General features: G+C 48.2%; 1 pseudogene; it reads right to left on the bottom strand.

Annotated features, from left to right (window-relative positions):
- Positions 1 to 797: 797 nt before the first annotated feature.
- LOC103876543 lies at positions 798 to 3,885 on the bottom strand (annotated as a pseudogene).
- Positions 3,886 to 17,789: the final 13,904 nt, after the last annotated feature.

Below are 17,789 nucleotides of genomic sequence, written 5' to 3'. Positions count from 1 at the left end.
GACTCCAGCCTAGACAACAAGAGCAAAACTCCATCTGAAAAAAAAAAACAAAAGTGGTGAGTGTTGACAGAGATTACTGGGAGGTAATCTCTACCCTTACAGTCCTACCTTTACAAGCCATTCTCCCTTTGTGGCTGCCACTGCACCATTCTTCTGCCTCAACCAACTCCAGTATCAGGGCTCTCTATTACCCCAAACTCCTGCCTGGAGAAGACAAGCCTCCAGATCTCAGGAGGGGCTAGCGGGCACTAGATTACTTTAAGGATCACTTCGGATCCTCCTGGCCTCACTGGGCTCTTGTTGCAGCTCCATGTGGGGTCCCACCGACTTCACATATGTTCAACTTAACAGCACCTCCTCCTCGCCCAGGGTTTCCTGATGACTCTACAGCCGAAGTGTGTGTAATCCACCAGTGCAGGGGAGTTAATGCTGGATGGGGCGAAGGTTTAACCAGTGGAAGAACAGAGCCAGTGCATAAACCCCACCCCCAGCCCTCACCTGCCCACTCACCCAAGGATGGTTCTGAGATGCCATTTATTCAGCTGCATTTTCTCTAGGGTGAATTCTTCCTCCTTCTGTGCCTTACTTCCCTTGGCCCCCATTCTGTTCGCTGTAATTGCACTCTGTAATGAAATCTAAAATCAGATCTGCTTTCTGGGGAATAGAGGCTAAGACACCAGTGTTCCTATCTCTCATGGAGAAGAAGCCCTCCCCACATGGTTTTTCCCAAGAGAAAAAGACATTCGTGAGACAATAAGGCCACAGCACTTTATGTAGGACAGACAGGCAATATTCCCCTAGTACTCATCCCCCACTTCTTTTCTTCCCCCCCTCTAAGCTATCCATGCCCACCTCCTTGTAATCCTTCTCCAGGGCAGTCATATCCTCATGGGCCTCAGAGAACTCACCTTCCTCCATACCCTCACCCACATACCAGTGCACAAACACCCTCTTGGCATACATCAGGTCGAACTTGTGGTCCAGGCGGGCCCAGGCCTCGGTAATGGCTGTTGTGTTGCTCAGCATGCACTTGGCACGTTGCACCTTACCGGGTCACCCCCAGGCACCACAGTGGGAGGCTGGTAGTTGATACCAACCTTGAAGCCTGTGGGGCACCAGTCCACAAACTGAATGCTGCTCTTGGTCTTGATGGTGGCAATGGCAGCGTTGACATCCTTGGGCACCATGTCTCCATGGTACGGTAGGCAGCAGACCATGTACTTGCCGTGCCGGGGATCACACTTCACCGTCCAGGCTCAAAACAAGCATTGGTGATATCTGCCACTGACAGCTGCTCGTGGTATGCCTTTTCTGCAGAGATGACTGGTGCATAGGTGGCCAGGGGGAGGTGGATGCGAGGGTAGGGCACCAGGTAGATCTAGGACTCCATCAGGTCCACATTGAGGGCCCTGTCAAAGGGCAGAGAAGCTGTGATGGAGGAAACTATTTGGCTAATGAGGCGATTGAGGTTGGTGTAGGTTGGGCGCTCGATGTCTAGGTTGCGACAGCAGATGTCATAGATTGCTTCGTCGTCCACCATGAAGGCACAGTCTGAGTGCTCCAGGGTGGTGTGGGTGGTCAGGATAGAGTTGTAGGGCTCGACCACGGCTGTAGACACCTGGGGGCTGGGTAGATGGAGAATTCCAGCTTGGATTTCTTGCCATAGTCAACAGAGAGCCGTTCCATCAGGAGTGAGGTGAAGCCAGAGCCAGTGCCCCCGCCAAAGCTGTGGAATACCAGGAAGCCCTGAAGTCCTGTGCACTGGTCAGCCTAGATAGGGAAGGGGAGGGGAAATGTGGGGCATGGAGCACAGCTGATGGACAGGAAAGAACCAACTGTGCTGTTTTAAATTCCCAAAAGTTTCACGAACTCCTTGGAAGACTTTTCCAAGAGCACAAAAGAGATCCTCATAGAGAGGGCCCAGGGCCCACCCTTTCTCCTCCCTGTCCCTCTTCCTCTGAAATCTCCTGAGGTCCTTAACACAGAGCTCTGTTGTATGCTGGAAAAGAGGGGTATGATGGTGGGTGGAGTTGGCTGTCTAGGCTGACCAGTGCGCAGGACTCCAGGGCTTCCTCATCTTGTTGTCATAACTTGCCAACTCCACCCACCATCATATCCATGCCCCGCTGATTTAACTTTGGATGTTTCTAGAGGGCTTCTCTACTAAGAACAACAATCCAGGAACCTCATCCCCATCCTTTGTAAAAGTCAAGGCCAATCATAGAGGCTTTGGGCTGACATTCTTTGAATCTCTGCCTTTCACAGGGACTTCCGCCCACATCCTTGTAACACAAGGTGGTATCCTGGGAATGCTTATGGACCCCCACAACTTGGCCAGGCAGCCCATCAACATGTTTGCCTTAATGGACACCCTGCCTAGCACCAGGCCAGCCACTTCAGAGATGCAGGGGACACCAGCTCCAGGCTGGAAGCTACAGTTGGCCCCCCTGATCAGAGTGCAGGACCTCTCCTCACTGGTCCTGATCCTGTGTGTTTCTCCCAGAGGCTGAAGCTGTCCTTCCCCAATCTGGTGTCCAGACTACCTCACAACAGGAATTCAGATTCACTCCCCCTGCCCCAGCCCTCAGCCCTTTCCTCAGCAGCTTCCGAATCCGGTCCAGTACCAGGTCGATGAGCTCCTTCCCAGTGGTGTAGTGGCCTCGGGCATAGTTATTGGCAGCATCTTCCTTGCTTGTGATGAGCTGCTCTGAATAAAAGATCTGGCAGTATGTACCCGTTCAAACTTCATCGCAATGGGCAGAGTTTTGGGCTCTACCTCCCTCTGCGATACAGCTGCTGGAGCCCCAGGGTACCCGAAGGGAGTGGGGTCACCAGCTCCCAGGTTCTGCATTCAGGCTGCATTCAGGCTGCTGCTATTACCTGTTTGGATGTGTTTGTGCTGCTTGGATGTGTTTTTCAATAAGGAAAGGGATGTGCAGTGGCCTACAGACTCAGGAGGTGAGTAACAGTGATTCTGTACATCTGGAGTTCTAATTGGCTGCAGCACCTGGGAAGCTACACCACAAATGCCATGCTCTGCAGTTATGGAGTAGGACTTGCTGTGGTACCCAGGGACAAGGTCATGGCTGGGACTGATCATCACTCACCGATCACAGCAGGCTCCAGATCCACAAACGCTGCCTGGGGCACATGTTTCCCAGCCCCAGTTTCACTAAAAAAGGTGTTGAAGGAGTCATCCCCTCCCCTGATGGTCTTGTCACTGGGCATCTGCCCATCAGGCTGAATCCCATGTTCCAGGCAGTAGAGCTCCCAGCAGGCATTGCCAACTGCACACCAGCCTGCCCTACATGGACTGAGATGCACTCACGCTGAGTGGGCAAAGGGCAGAGAATGGCCTTCACAGAGGGAAACATCATGCCTGGACATGGTTCCTGCCTGCCTTCCTTGAGTGGCTCTTTGACTGAGGGCCAAGGTTCCTGGACTCTACTCTGCTTGCCTCACCTCCTGCGTCTAAGCATTTACTGGTGGCATTGAGGAGCAACAGGCATTGGCTCTAGGGGCTGGGCCAAAATCCCTGGGGGAAGCAGAAGATGTGGGCAGTTCTGAGATTATAGACTCTTGCTCAGTGCCTGTCTCAGTGAGGAACACTGAAGTGATCAAATGAATCTAGAAGTGCAAGATAATCAACCCCCAGTGTCCAGAAAGAAATTAGGAGTCATTGGTGAGGGAAGCAAGGGAAAATAGTACAAAGATAAAGTACACGAGACATTAGCTCCAAATTTGGAATAATGGTGCTCTCTGGCAGGGGAAGCAGATAGATGCAATTGGAGACAGATTCTATTTCTCAAGCTTGATAGCTGCTGTTCATCACATTATTCTTTTCTTTTTCTCTTGAGACAGAATCTCACTTTGTCACCCAGAGTACAGTGATGTGATCATAGTTCACTGTAGCAGGCTTGGACTCCTGGGCTCAAGGGATCCTCCTGTCTCAGCCTCCCGAGTAGCTGGGACTACAGGCATGCACCACCATGCCTGGCTAAGTTTTAAATTTTTCTGTAGAGACAGGTCTTGCCATCTTTCCCAGGGGGGTCTTAAACTCCTGGGGTCAAGCAGTCTACCTGCCTTGGCTTCCCAAAGTGCTGGGATTATAGGTGTGAGCCACCGCTTCCAGCCTATCATGTTATTATTTATACCTTTTTGCATTCCTGAAATATTTCTTAATTGTTTAATGAGGATGCCTTCTCCAAAAATGTAACACTTCACTGACTATTTTTATATAACACAAGGGCCTGACTTTTCATGATTTTTAGATGACTGAGATTAATCCAGAAATAATCTGTATTCCAGCCCCATTACTTCTCTACTTGTCTTGAGCAAAAGTCTTAACCTCTTGGTCAGTGTTCTCCTTTTGAAATGTGGACAATAATAAGAGCCCCTTCCTAGAAAAACTATGAGAATTAAATGAAAGAATGCATGAAAAGTGCCTGGCCCACTGCCTAACACACACCAGGGTGTGCCGTGCATGTTGGGTTCCCCTTCCAATTTCCTACCCTCAATCCCTGATGTCATAGTAAGAGAAGGTAATGAATTGAGGCTAGGCGCAGTGGCTCATGCCTGTAATTCCAGCACTTTGGGAGGCCGAGGCAGGTGGATCACTTGAGGTCAGGAGTTCGAGACCATCCTGGTCAACATGGTGAAACCCCCTCTCCACTAAAAATACAAAAATGGTGCATTCTTATAATCCCAGCTACTTGGGAGGCTGAGGCGGGAGAATTGCTTGAACCCAGAAGGCGGAGGTTGCAGTGAGCCGAGATTGCACCACTACACTCCAGCCGGGGCCACAGAGTGAGGCCCTGTTGCAAAAAAAAAAAAAAGATAATGAGTTGAGCTGAGACCTCAAGGATGGGAGAAATCCCAGGACCAATCCTGGGGCTGCCTTAGCTCACCAATCACCTGCCTGGTGCTGCATCTCTGAGCCTGACCAGCCAGTTCTGTCCACAGACCCAGACATCGTCCTGGCCCCCAGAACTACTAGCCCATTGCAAGGTGTCTCTGGCCCCTCCAGGAATGATGTCTCACACTGGAGGCAGCAGGTTTGGGGCAAAGAACTCGGCCTCTGGCCAGGTGCAGTGGCTCACACCTGTAATCCCAACACTTTAGGAGGCCGAGATGGGCAGATCACAAGGTCAGGAGATTGAGACCATCCTGGCCAACATGGTGAAACCCTGTCTCTATTACAAATACAAAAATTAGCCGGGTGTGGTGGCATGCGCCTCTAGTCCCAGCTACTTGGGTGGCTGAGGCAGGAGAATCGCTTGAACCTGGGAGGCAGAGGTTGCAGTGAGCCAAGATTGCGCCACTGTACTCCAGAATGAGACTCCATCTCAAAAAAAAAAAAAAAAGAACTCAGTCTCTGGAGTCACACAAACCTGGCCTCAAACCCCCATTTCTCTGTGACCCAGTACTAGCCATTTCACCTCAGCTTCCCTAGCACCTTTTTCATGACTGTAGAAAGAGAAGAATCTCATAGCCAGCGGCCTGTGTTGTTACATTGCTTAGTTCTACTTATTAGCACTAATAAGATGCCAGGTGAAGGTGGCACTTTATACACATTATCTCATTTAATCTTTACCACATTCACTTTAGGTAGGTAGTTTTATTACCGCCAATTTATAGATGAGGAAACTGACCCTCAGAGAAGTCAAGTAGCTTGCTCAAGGTCATGAGCAAAACCAAGAATATTAAGAGCAGGGACGGCCTGGCACCAACCATGCTCTTAACTGTTCTTCTATCCTGCCTGGTAGGGAGGTGGGTAAAAGATATCAAATGAGCCCCAGGCACAGCCAGCTCTTGACAGATGGGAGCACCACCCTTTCCCTCCTCCTTCTTCTCCCCACTGATCTGTAACTGACATGAGAGGTCAGACAAAGGCACAGCAGATGGGCAGGGTGGAGTGAGGAACCAGAGGGGAGAAGCTTCCAGGGAGGTTGTATCCCCATGGTGGGAAGGTGGGACCAGAGCCCAGCGGTGAACCTGTGGCAAGGCCCAGGGTCTGGAGATTCTCAGCCAGCAGAGGAAATCGCCTACACTTTCTGCTCAAGTCCTGCTTCTCCCACACTCCCCATGCCTAAATTCAGACCCCCTCAGCAGCCCTGCTCCTCAGCCTAGGCTCAGCCCCACATCCTGGTTACCATCGAACTTTCCTTCCCTACCCCCTGCAATGTCCCCTACACCTGCACACTTGGGGGCCACAGCCACATCTGGAAGTCTCTTTCCCTCTCCCTACCTCACCACATACTGTAGCCCCATCAACATCTGGACTCCCAAGGTACCGTCACGCCAGATATCTTGGGCCCACTGGGACCCTCACTTGCATGCTTTCTGCCTGCCTCACCCTCCCAAAGTGCTGGGATTACAGGCATGAGCCACTGCACCTGGCCTATTACTGTTCTTAACCTGTTACTGTGCCTAATTTATAAAAGCCCCTTCTACTCACCATGCTGCCTGGACAGGGGCTGGCTGGGGTCCTGTCTCTCTGTCTGCTGCAGGATAGTGAGCAGGGATGGATCTGTGAGAGGCCTGCAGCAGCCAGCCTCCTCTTTATACTCTCTGGGTGGCTTTCAGCGGGTGTATGTTGTTAGAAACTGCCTGGGAGGGCAGGGCCTGTTGACTTGGTCACAGAGCACCAGGCAAGGACTGGGCCTGCGCCCAAACAGGGGAGCCAGCTGAGGTGGGCAGAGGAGGGGCCAGGGCTAGTAACTCCACACAGGTATCCAGGCCCCTGGGTACATGGTACCTGTTGTCAGTCACGCAATCCCATTTCCTGGTGGCATAGCCTGCACTTCACAGGTGGAAGACGATTTAGAAATCAAGGCCCTGAGTTCCAGCACCGCCCCCACCCATTAAACCCCCTGCACTCCCCTGCCCTAGGGTTGGTGACGACTGTAAGTCAAGTGTGGGTGGGACTAAGAAGATCTCTACAATGATCCAGAAATGATGAGTCCTCAGCCAAGAGATCAAGCCTCAGGACATCCTGCTTGAAAACTCAGAATATCATAGAATGAGCAACCTAGTGCTTGGTTTTAATCCCACCTCTAATAGCTACTAGCACTTAACTTCTTTTTTTTCTCTGTTTCTCATCTGGAGAATGGGGAGAGGTAGTATTATGAGGTCTAAACAAGGTAACCTTTCTTAAGTGCTTAGTCCAGAACGGCTGTTGCTCTCCAAGGGCAAAGCAAGAGCAGGGCCTCAAGGCACTTCCTAAACATCTCCTCCTAGCCCATGGCAAGTCGCTGCTGCACTAGCCTGGCCTTATGTCCCCAGAAAAGGAGTCTCCTGATCGTCTTAGGCAAAATTCTGAAATAAAAAGGCTAGTCTCTAGCATTTGTATCCTGCTTTATGCATTTTTTTTTCTTTTGAGAAGGAGTCTTGCTCTGTCACCCAGGCTGGAGTGCAGTGGTGCAATCTCAGCTCACTGCAACCTCCACCTCCCGGGTCCAAGTGATTCTCCTGCCTCAGCCTCCTGAGTAGTTGGCTTTACAGATGCCTGCCACCAGGCCCGGCCAATTTTTATATTTTTAGTAGAGACACGGTTTCACCATGTTGGCCAGGCTGGTCTCAAACTCCTGGCCTCAGGTGATCCACCTGCCTCAGCCTCCCAAAGTGCTGGGATTACAGGCATGAGCCACTGCACCTAGTCTTCTTTATGCTTCTTAAGGCACCTTCTCCCCATACCTCCTTTGAATCCCTCAACAACTCTGTGAGGTAGGCAAGGCAGGGCCTTCCTTTCCCAGGATGAAGAAAAGGAAATTGAAGTCCCTAGTGTCCTGCCTGAGGTCACGTGGGGATTAATTAGTGCTGGAATTAAGATTCATCTGGGACTCGGGTTCTGCTTCCCCTCTTTCCACAGCAGCCCCTCCTTGGTCTTTATCTCCTTCCTCCCAGTCTTCAGTTCCGTGGCCAGCCAGGGTCACTCCCTTCTGTACCTGTCAACTCTCTTGCCTCCTGCTAGCTTCAGCATCCTTGTTTGACTAAACCAGAACCCTGGTTAAATTTATTTTGTCCCCAGCTCTGTGTCTGCACTCACCCAGTTAAACAGTGGCCATAGAAAAATCCAGAACCATGCCGACTGATGTTTTGAATGCATGGCCACTAGCCTCAAATGGACCCTCATGTTGCCCAGAAACCACACCACACAGTAGCCCCCCACTAGCCACAGCTTCACTTTCTGCAGTTTCAGTTGCCTGCGGTCAATCATGGTCTGAAAATATTAAAGAAAAAGTTCCAGAAAAACACAATATGTAAGTTTTAAATTGCACACCATTCTGGGTAGTGTGATGAAATCTAGTGCTGTCCTACTCCATCCTGTCTAGAACATCCCTGTGTGCAGTGTATCCACACTGTAGATACTACCTACCCATTAGCCACTGGGTAGCTGGATCCCTTATCAGATCGACTGTGGCGATGCTTCTGCTCATGTAACCCTTATTCTACTTCATAATAGCTCCACAGCTCAAGAGCAGTGATGCTAGCATATTATTATCATCGCTTTATTTCTCTATATCATTATTGTTCTTTTTTTTTTCTTTTCTTTTTTGAGACAGGGCCTCACTCTGTCACCCACGCTGAAGTGCAGTGGCGTGATCTCAGCTCACTGCAACCTCTGCCTCTTGGGTTCAAGCAATTCTCTCACTTCAGCCTCCCGAGTAGCTGGGATTACAGGCACACGCCACCACACCTGGCTAATTCTTGTATTTTTAGTAGAGATGGGGTTTCACCATGTTGGCCAAGCTGGTCTCAAACTCCTGACCTCAAGTGATCTGCCTGCCTCACCCTCCCAAAGTGCTGGGATTACAAGCATGAGCCACTGCACCTGGCCTATTATTGTTCTTAACCTGTTACTGTGCCTAATTTATAAATTAAACTTGGTCATAGGTATGCATGTATAGGAAAAAACAGTATATAAGGTTCAGTACTATCCACAGCTTCAGGCATCCACTGGGGGCCCTACAACATATCCTTGTAAGTAAGGGGGGACTGTTGTACAATTCTCCAGTCCCTCTTCCAGATAGCAGCCAAAACCAGAACTAGGTCTGCCAGATTTAGCAAATAAGAGTATTTTATATAGCAACCCTGTCCAGGAGGTAGTTGCTAATGTGAATTTTCAGCCACTGTGTTCCATAGTGCAGTCGAAACAGGGGCTTTTTCAGAGCCCCTCTCATCCCAGTAAGCTAGGGAATGATCTCAAGTTGGTTAACTCTGGCTTTGGCTACAGACTGAAGGTTAGAACTCTTCTGTCTCCCACCTGGAACAAAGAGGCCCAAAGAGGAGACCCAGCCACCCAACACATCGAAGATAAGAAAGCTCAGCCTTCTACTGGGTTGGCCCATGAAACCACGGACCTCAGGAATTATTGTCCAGATGGAGTGATCTGGGGCCCAGAGGGCCCACTGGGCTCAAAACTCTCTTGTGTAGCACTTAAACTTCTCCCAACTGGCCTTGGGAGTTGGACTGTCAGAGTCAGCCTAGGTATCACTAACCCCAAAAAGAAAACTATGCTAATGGCAGTCAGCTGCCTTACATAAAGAAAAGTGAAAAGACTGAGTTTTGTGATCTTGGCTCACTGTAACCTCCTCCTCCTGAGTTCAAGCAATTCTCCTGCCTCAACCTCCCAAGTAGCTAGGACTACAGGCATGCACCAACACACCCTGCTAATTTTTGTGTTTTTAGTAGAGACGGGGTTTCACCATGTTCGCCAGGCTGGTCTCAAACTCCTGACCTCAGATGATCCACCTGCCTTGGCCTCCCAAAGTGTTGGGATTATAGGTGTGAGGCCTGGCCAAGACTGAGATTTTTAAAGCATTTTAATGCATCTGGTTTAAAACATAAGAGGCCGTGAATACTCTTAATTTCTTCAAAAAATGTTGAGTGTTTGCTGTATGCCAAGCACCGTTTCAGGTGCTAGGGATACAGTGATGAACATAAAAGTTTATGCTTTTTTTTGTAGGGGGGATGGAGTTTTGCTCTTGTTGCCCAGGCTGGAGTGCAATGGCGCTGTCTCGGCTCACTGCAACCTCCGCCTCCCGGGTTCAAGCGATTCTCCTGTCTCAGCCTCCTAAGTAGCTGGGATTACAGGCACATGCCACCACGCCTGGCTAATTTTTGTATTTTTAGTAGAGACGAGGTTTTATCATATTGGTCAGGCTAGTCTCAAACTCCTGACCTCAGGTGATCTGCCCACCTCAACCTCCCAAAGTTCTGGGGTTACATGTGTGAGCCACCATGCCTGGCAAGTTTATGCTCTTAAGAAGCTTACATTCTAGCCTGGGCAACATAGTAGGACTCTGCCTCTACAAAAAAAAATTTTTTAATTAGCTGGGTGTAGTGGCACATGCCTGTGGCCGCAGCTACTTGGGAGGCTGAGGAGGGAGGCTCACTTGAGTACAGGAGGTCAAGGTTGCAGTGAGACAGGATCATGACACAGTAAGATCCTGTCTCAAAAATAAATAAAATGGAGCTTTCATTTTTGTGGGGAAGACAGACAATAAACAAACAAGAACATTCCAGATAGCAATAAGCATGTGAAGAAAACAAGGCAGGATAATGGGACGGAAAGATATGCAGGGGCTGCTATTTTAGACTGAACAGAGAAGAAGCCACTCTATAAGAAGATGATATTTGTTTTTGTTTGTTTGTTTGTTTATTTTTGAGACAGAGTCTCGCTCAGTCGCCCAGGCTGGATGGAGTGCAGTGGTGCGTTCTCGGCTCACTGCAACCTCTGCCTCCCGGGTTCACACCATTCTGCTGCCTCAGCCTTCTGAGTAGCTGGGACTACAGGCGCCCGCTACCACGCCCGGCTAATTTTTTGTATTTTTAGTGGAGACGGGGTTTCACCGTGTTAACCAGGATGGTCTCAATCTGCTGACCTTGTGATCTGCCCACCTCGGCCTCCCAAAGTGCTGGGATTACAGGCGTGAGCCACCGCGCCCGGCCAGAAGGTGATATTTGAACTGAGGGCTGAATGGTGAGGAGTCAGGGAGGCAAGATCTGGAAAACGGTGCTCTAGACAGACAGAATAAGCAAGTGCAAACATTCATAGGTGGGAACCAGCCCAGTGTGTCCAAAAACTCAGAGTGAGGAAGGAAGAGAGCTGCAAAAAATGAGATCATAGAGGTGAGGGGCCTTGGAAGGAGAATGGCTTTTATATAAGTGTAATGGGAGGGTTTGAAGCAAGCGTCATTGCCTAGCTTGTGTTTCAGAGAGATGACTGCAACTGCTGTGTGGAGACTGCATTAGAGTTTCAAGCCTAGAGGCAGGAAGCTAGTTCAGAGGCTTCTGGAGACATCTAGGAATAACGGGATGGTAGCAGGGGGTGGTGAGAAGTAGCTGGGTTGGCAGTAAAGTGAAGGACATACTAGTGTAGGCGGTGGCAGAGCTTCTCAACAGCCTTGCCTGCCCCTGCCCCAATTCTTTGCTGGCAAGGTCCTGATTTTATTTGAGTATTCACCCTTGCTCAAGGAAGACGGCTTTCCCCCAGACCTAGGGGTGTGTACAGATTAGTCCAAACCATCCATGGTCATTTAACTCCCTCCCTCCAGTGACTGGTTTAGGCAAGAGCTAGTGAGATAGAAGGGGGAAGTCTGCTAGGGCGCTTCAAGGAAAGGTTTTTCTCCTGATAAAAAGAGATGTGGGAGGAAGCCCCCCATTTCCTGCCTTAAGACAGAGTCATATAAGGACATGATACTTACAGCTGCTGTATCTTGTGTTCCTGAGGGAAGATGTCACCCGCTCTTTGAGGATGACAGAGCAGAAAGTTAGAAACACTGGAGTTATTGGTGACATGACTGAATCAACCCTGGAAAGGCCCTATACTCAGATTTCTTGTGGAATAATAAATACCCTCATTGTTCAAGCCACTGATAAGTTAGGTTTTCCATTATTTGCAGCCAAAAAATTCTAACTTAAAAGACGGAGAGGGGAGAGAGAGGAAAATGATCCTAAAATAAAGATTTTATCTATTTATTTATTTATTTTATTTTTTATTTATTTATTTATTTATTTTTTTAGACAAAGTCTCACTCTTTTCCCCCAGGCTGGAGTGCGATGGCATGATCTCTGCTCACTGCAACCTCTGCCTCCTGGATTCAAGCAATTCTCCTGCCTCAGCCTCCTGAGTAGCTGGGATTACAGACACCTGCCACCACACCAGGCTAATTTCTGTATTCTTAGTAGAGATGGCGTTTCACCGTGTTGGCCAGGCTGGTCTCGAACTCCTGACCTCAGTGATCCGCCCACCTCGGCCTCCCAAAGTGCTGGTATTACAGACATGAGCACCTGGCCAATCCTAAGATTTTAACTCAAGTACTTGAGAGGAAGATGATCACTCAGACTGGGAAGCCTAGAACAGAAGCAGTCTTGGCAGGGAGTGGGGTGAGGGTAGAAAACAGAGTTCCATGTTGACTGTGTTATGTTTGAGTTGTCTAATGGGCTTTCAAGTGGAGATGTCAAGAAGATAATTAGTCATATGAATCTGAAGTTCAGAGGAGAGGTTGGAAATGGAGATATAAATTTGAGTCATCAGCATATATATGACATTCATTTCTTTTTATCCTATTTCACTATTGTATGGGAGTGTATATACTCTAGTTCTATTCCTTTTTAAATAATTCCAAAAATGTTACAATAACTTTTTATTACGAATATTAAAAATATACCTAAAAGTAGAGATAATATAATAAAACCTCATATATTCATCACCAGGCTTCAACAATTGCTGCTTTGGGGAGAAAAATAAATGAAGGAAATAAGAGAACCTGAGACTGGGTTATGGGGAACACCATTTAAAGTTAAACTATCAGAGGCCACCAAGAAGGAGGGGCCAGGACAAAAGCTAGGAGCCAGTGCTGTCATCGAAACCAAGAAAAAAGAATTTCAAGAAGGAAAGAAGAATCGACCACGTGAAATGCTGCTGTGAGTGGCTGAGAAAGATGAAGATGGAGATGTGTGGCCTTTGGATTTGGCAAGAGGCAGGCCACTAGAGACCTTGGCAAAAGCGTCTCAGCAGGGCATGTGAGTCAAGTCTGCAGGGAGAGTATTGAGGGGTGAATTCATGGATATGTGATGAATAGGGCTACCCGTTTTGTAAAGGCTGTGCTGTGAGAAGGAGGATGGCTGGGAGATGCTCCAGTCTGGAAAAACTGAAGGGTGAACATCACTAAGGCTGTGACTCTACCTCTTCCAGATGGAGTCAGTGCAAACATTTTAAACTTTGAATACCTTGCTGCTCTGCTCCAAGATAAAGGTGAGACGCTGGGAAGGGGTCAGAAAAGATGGAGATGATAATGGGAAGGGAGAAGAGGGAGAGAGACCCAGAGGGAGAGTACACATGTAGGTAGATGGGCTGAAAAGTAGTTCAACAGGAGAGTGAATTCGGAAAGTAATTCAACATCTGGCAGCATTTTCTAGATTCTGTACATGTCTGTGAATGTCTAAAAGTTTTTAATCTGGTAAAATGGACCATTACCTGCATACTTACCCAGAGTTTATGGCCCTAATTCTGGAGATCTGTAAACATCCTGAGGACACACACACACACACACACACACACACACACACAAAATCAGAAGCAGAATCTGTATTTCACTAACATGCCCTGGGCATTTCTTTCTTTCTTTCTTTTTTCCAGATGGAGTCTCGCTCTTGTTGCCCTCGCTGGAGTGCAGTGGCACGATCTCGGCTCACTACAACCTCTGCTGCCGGGTTCAAGCAATTCTCCTGCATCAGCCTTCTGAGTCGCTGGGATTACAGGTGCCTGCCACCATGCCTGGCTAATTTTTTTTTTTTTTTTTTTTTTTTTTTTGATTTTTGGCAGAGACGGGGTTTCACCATGTTGGCCAGGCTGGTCTCAAACTCCTGACCTCGCGATCTGCCTGCCTCGGCCTCCCAAAGTGCTGGGATTTCAGGTGGGAGCCACCGCTCCTGGCCACCTTGAGCATTTCTTCCTGCACCCATGTCTTCTCCATTTTGTCAGCTAGAAAGCATGCTCGAGGGTTGTAAACTCTTAGCTACAGTGGCCAGGGTATCATAAATGTGTAACGTGGGCTGATCGTATGAAGTTAAAGGACAACATACACGTGTGTTCTGTGTCAGGGAGACACAGAGAGTGATGAGGACTGTGGCAAACTGGAGGGAGCTTGTTATCCATCTTAAGATGGTAGCTTCTGCACACCTCTGTTGTTGTCATATTATTTTCCTACTGTTACTGTAACAAATTATAATAAAAATCATAGCTTAAAACAACACAAATTTGTTATCTGCCAGGGCAGGAGTTCCGAAGTCCAAAATGAGCCAGGTGGGCTGGGCACGGTGAATCATGCCTGTAATGCCAGCGCTCAGGGAGGCTGAGGCAGGCAGATCATTTGAGCTCATGAGTTCAAGACCAGCCTGGGCAACATGGTGAAATCCCATCTCTACTAATACAAAAAGAAGAAGAAGAAAATAGAAACTAGCCAGGCGTGGTGGTGCACACCTGTAGTCCCAGCTACTCAGGAGGCTGTGGTGGAAGGATGGCTAGAGGACGGGAGGTGGATGTTGCAGTGAGCCAAGATTGTGCCACAGCACTCCAGCCTGGGTGATAGAGCCAGACCTTGTGTCCAACAAAAACAAAAACAAAAACAAAACAAAAAAAAATTGGGCCGGGTATGGTGGCTCATGCCTGTAATCCCAGCACTTTGGGAGGCCAAGGCAGGTGGATTACCTGAGGTCAGGAGTTCGAGACAAGCCTGGCCAACATGGTGAAATTCTGTCTGTACTAAAAATACAAAAATTAGCCGGGCATGGTGGTGCACACCTGTAATCCCAGCTACTCGGGAGGTTGAGGCAGGAGAATTGCTTGAACCTGGTAGGTGGAGGTTGCAGTGCACTGAGAGCTGAGATCACACCATCAAGAATCTGCAGCCCAAGTGGACACAGATCTATCTCAAAAAGAAAGCCCAAATGTAGCTAAGCAGTGATCATGCCTATTCCAGTAGTTTGGGTTGAGGCAGGAGATGAGCAGCTAGAAGCTCTAGACCAGCTTGGGCTGGTCTAGACCAGCAAGACCCCATATCTATAAAATATATACAGTGTGTGTGTAGTGTTTTTGTTTTTGTTTTTTTGAGACAGAGTTTCTGCCTGCTGCCCAGGCTGAAGTGCAATGGTACAATCTCGTTCACCGTGAACTCTGGCCCTGGGTTCAAGCGACCTCCTGCCCTTCAGCCTCCTGAGTAGCTGGGATTACAGGCATGTGCCACCACACCTGGCTAATTTTGTATTTTTAGTAGAGACCGAGTTTCACCATGTTCGCCAGACTGGTCTTGAACTCCTGACCTCCAGTGATCTGCCTGCCTCGGCCTCCCAAAGTGTTGGGATTATAGGCGTGAGCCACTGCGCCTGGCTGTATGTATATTTTTTTGAGAGAGAGTTTTACTCTGTTACCCAGGCTGGAGTGCAGTGGCTCCATCTCAGCTCACTGCAACCTCCACCTCCTGGTTTCAAGCAATTCTCCTGCCTCAGCCTCCTGAGTAGCTGGGAATTATAGGCTCCTACCACAATGCTTGCCTACTTTTGTATTTTTAGTAGAGACAGGGTTTTACCATGTTGGCCAGGCTAGCCTCGAACTCCTGACCTCAAGTGATCTTCCCACCTTGGCCTCCCAAAGTGCTGGGATTATAGGTGTGAGCTACTGAACCCAGCCATAATATATATATCTATCTCTATCTATCTATCTGTATATATATATATACACACACACACATACACACACACACACATATATGTATATATATGTATATATATAGCTGGGTGTGCTGGTGCCTGTCTGTAGTCCCAGCTACTAGGGAGGCTGAGGTGGGAAGATTGCTTGAGCCTAGGAATTTTAGAGCAACATTGCAGTAAGCCATGATTGCACAGCAATCCAGCCTGGGCAAGAGAGCAAGATCCTGTCTCAAAAAAAAAAAAAAATGGGTCTTACAGAACTAAAATTAAGGTGTTGGCTGGGTTGCCTTCCTTCTGAAAATTCTAGGGGAGAATCTATTCCTTGACTTTTCCATCTTCTACAGGCTGCCCATATTCTTTTACTCATGGCCTCTATCCCTCTTGAAAGCCAACAATCACATCATTCTGACCTCTACTTACTTTTGACCTCTTCTTTATTTCTTAATTTTAATTTTTTGGTAGAGACAGGGTCTCACCATGTTGCCCAAGCTGGTCTCAAACTGCTAACCTCAAGTGATTCTCCCACCTCAGCCTCCTAAAGTGTTGGGATTACTGGCATGAGCCACCACACTAGGTCTGACCTCTTCTTCTTTGACTCTGACCCTTCTGCCTCCCTCTTTCATTTATAAGGACCCTTGAGATTACATTGGGCCCACCTGGGATAATCCAGGATCATTTCCCTATCTCAAGATCTTTACCTTAATAACATCTTCAAAGTCTTTTGCCATGTAAGGTAACAGTCATAGGTCCTGGAGATTAGGATGTGGATATCTTTGTGGGGGGCGGGGGGATGTTCTTCTGCCTACCATCTCTGAAGTGAAACAATTCTTCTGACACACATTTAGCAAATGCTAACCAGATGTGCTAAGCACTATGGTAGGCACTAGAAACAAAGATGAATAAGACACAGTCCTTACTTGCAATAGTTTGCTATCTATAATAGCAAGATGGACATGTACACAAATAACTACAGCATGATGTACTATATGCACTAAAATAAATGTCACAGGTACTTACACAGTGCCTTGATGTGAATATGTACATCTCTAAATTCATCTGATACTCACAATCTGAAGTTGTTATTCCCAGTTTTCCAAATGAAGAATCTGCACCTGAAGGTCGAAGAGGTTTAGGGTTTTTCCTAAGATAGCTCAAGTCTCTTACTACATTCATTCTGCTAGGATAGGAGAGCACAAGGAAAAAGAGGTTCAGGGAAGGTGTGCAACCTACTGCCATGTGTCCTGTAGTCACCACGGACGCTTCCTTTGTAGAGACCATGACCTCATTCCCCAAAGCAGCCTCATTATATGCCCCTGTCAGTTTTCTTTTTATGAATGAGTCTTGTTCTCCCAACCAGAAGGCAAGTCTACTGGGAAGAGAGAGACCTTGTCATATTTCACTATATTCCTTTCCATGCCTTGCCTATTTTGTTGCTAGAGAGTTGCCATCACGAGTTCTTTCATGGTATTGTGTTGTGTTGTCAGGTGATGGGGGAGGGTCGGGTGAATCCTTTCCAAGCGATGTAGAGCCGGGAAGACAGGTTTCTTAAGATCTGCAAACCAGCAGCACCTGGGGCACTGCCAGATGACTTTCCCCAGTAAAGGGAGACAATTAGAAAAGGCAAGGCAGGCCGGGGTGGTTGCTCAGGCCTGTAATCTCAGCACTTTGGGAGGTTGAGGTGGGTGGATCGCTTGAGCTCAGGAGTTTGAGACAAATCTGGACAATATGGCGAGATTTTGTCTCTACTAAAAATTAAAAAAAAAAAAAGTCTGGGCGTGGTGGCTCACACCTGTAATCCCAGCACTTTGGGAGGCCAAAGCGGGCGGATCATCTAAGGTCGGGCGTTGGAGACCAGCCTGACCAACGTGGTGAAACCCTGTCTCTACTAAAAATACAAAAATCAGCCAGGCGTGGTGGTGCATGCCAGTAATCCCAGCCACTCGGGAGGCTGAGGCAGGAGAATCGCTAGAACCCGGGAGGCAGGTGTTGCGGTGAGCCAAGATCATGCCATTGCACTCCAGCCTGGGCAACAAGAGCGAAATTCCATTTCAAAAATAACAATAATAATAATAAGC

Source organism: Papio anubis, chromosome 10 (genome assembly GCF_008728515.1).
Source record: "Papio anubis isolate 15944 chromosome 10, Panubis1.0, whole genome shotgun sequence".
Taxonomy (NCBI): domain Eukaryota; kingdom Metazoa; phylum Chordata; class Mammalia; order Primates; family Cercopithecidae; genus Papio; species Papio anubis.
Note: the sequence above shows the minus strand (reverse complement) of the source record. Positions and strands in the feature narration are given on the sequence as shown.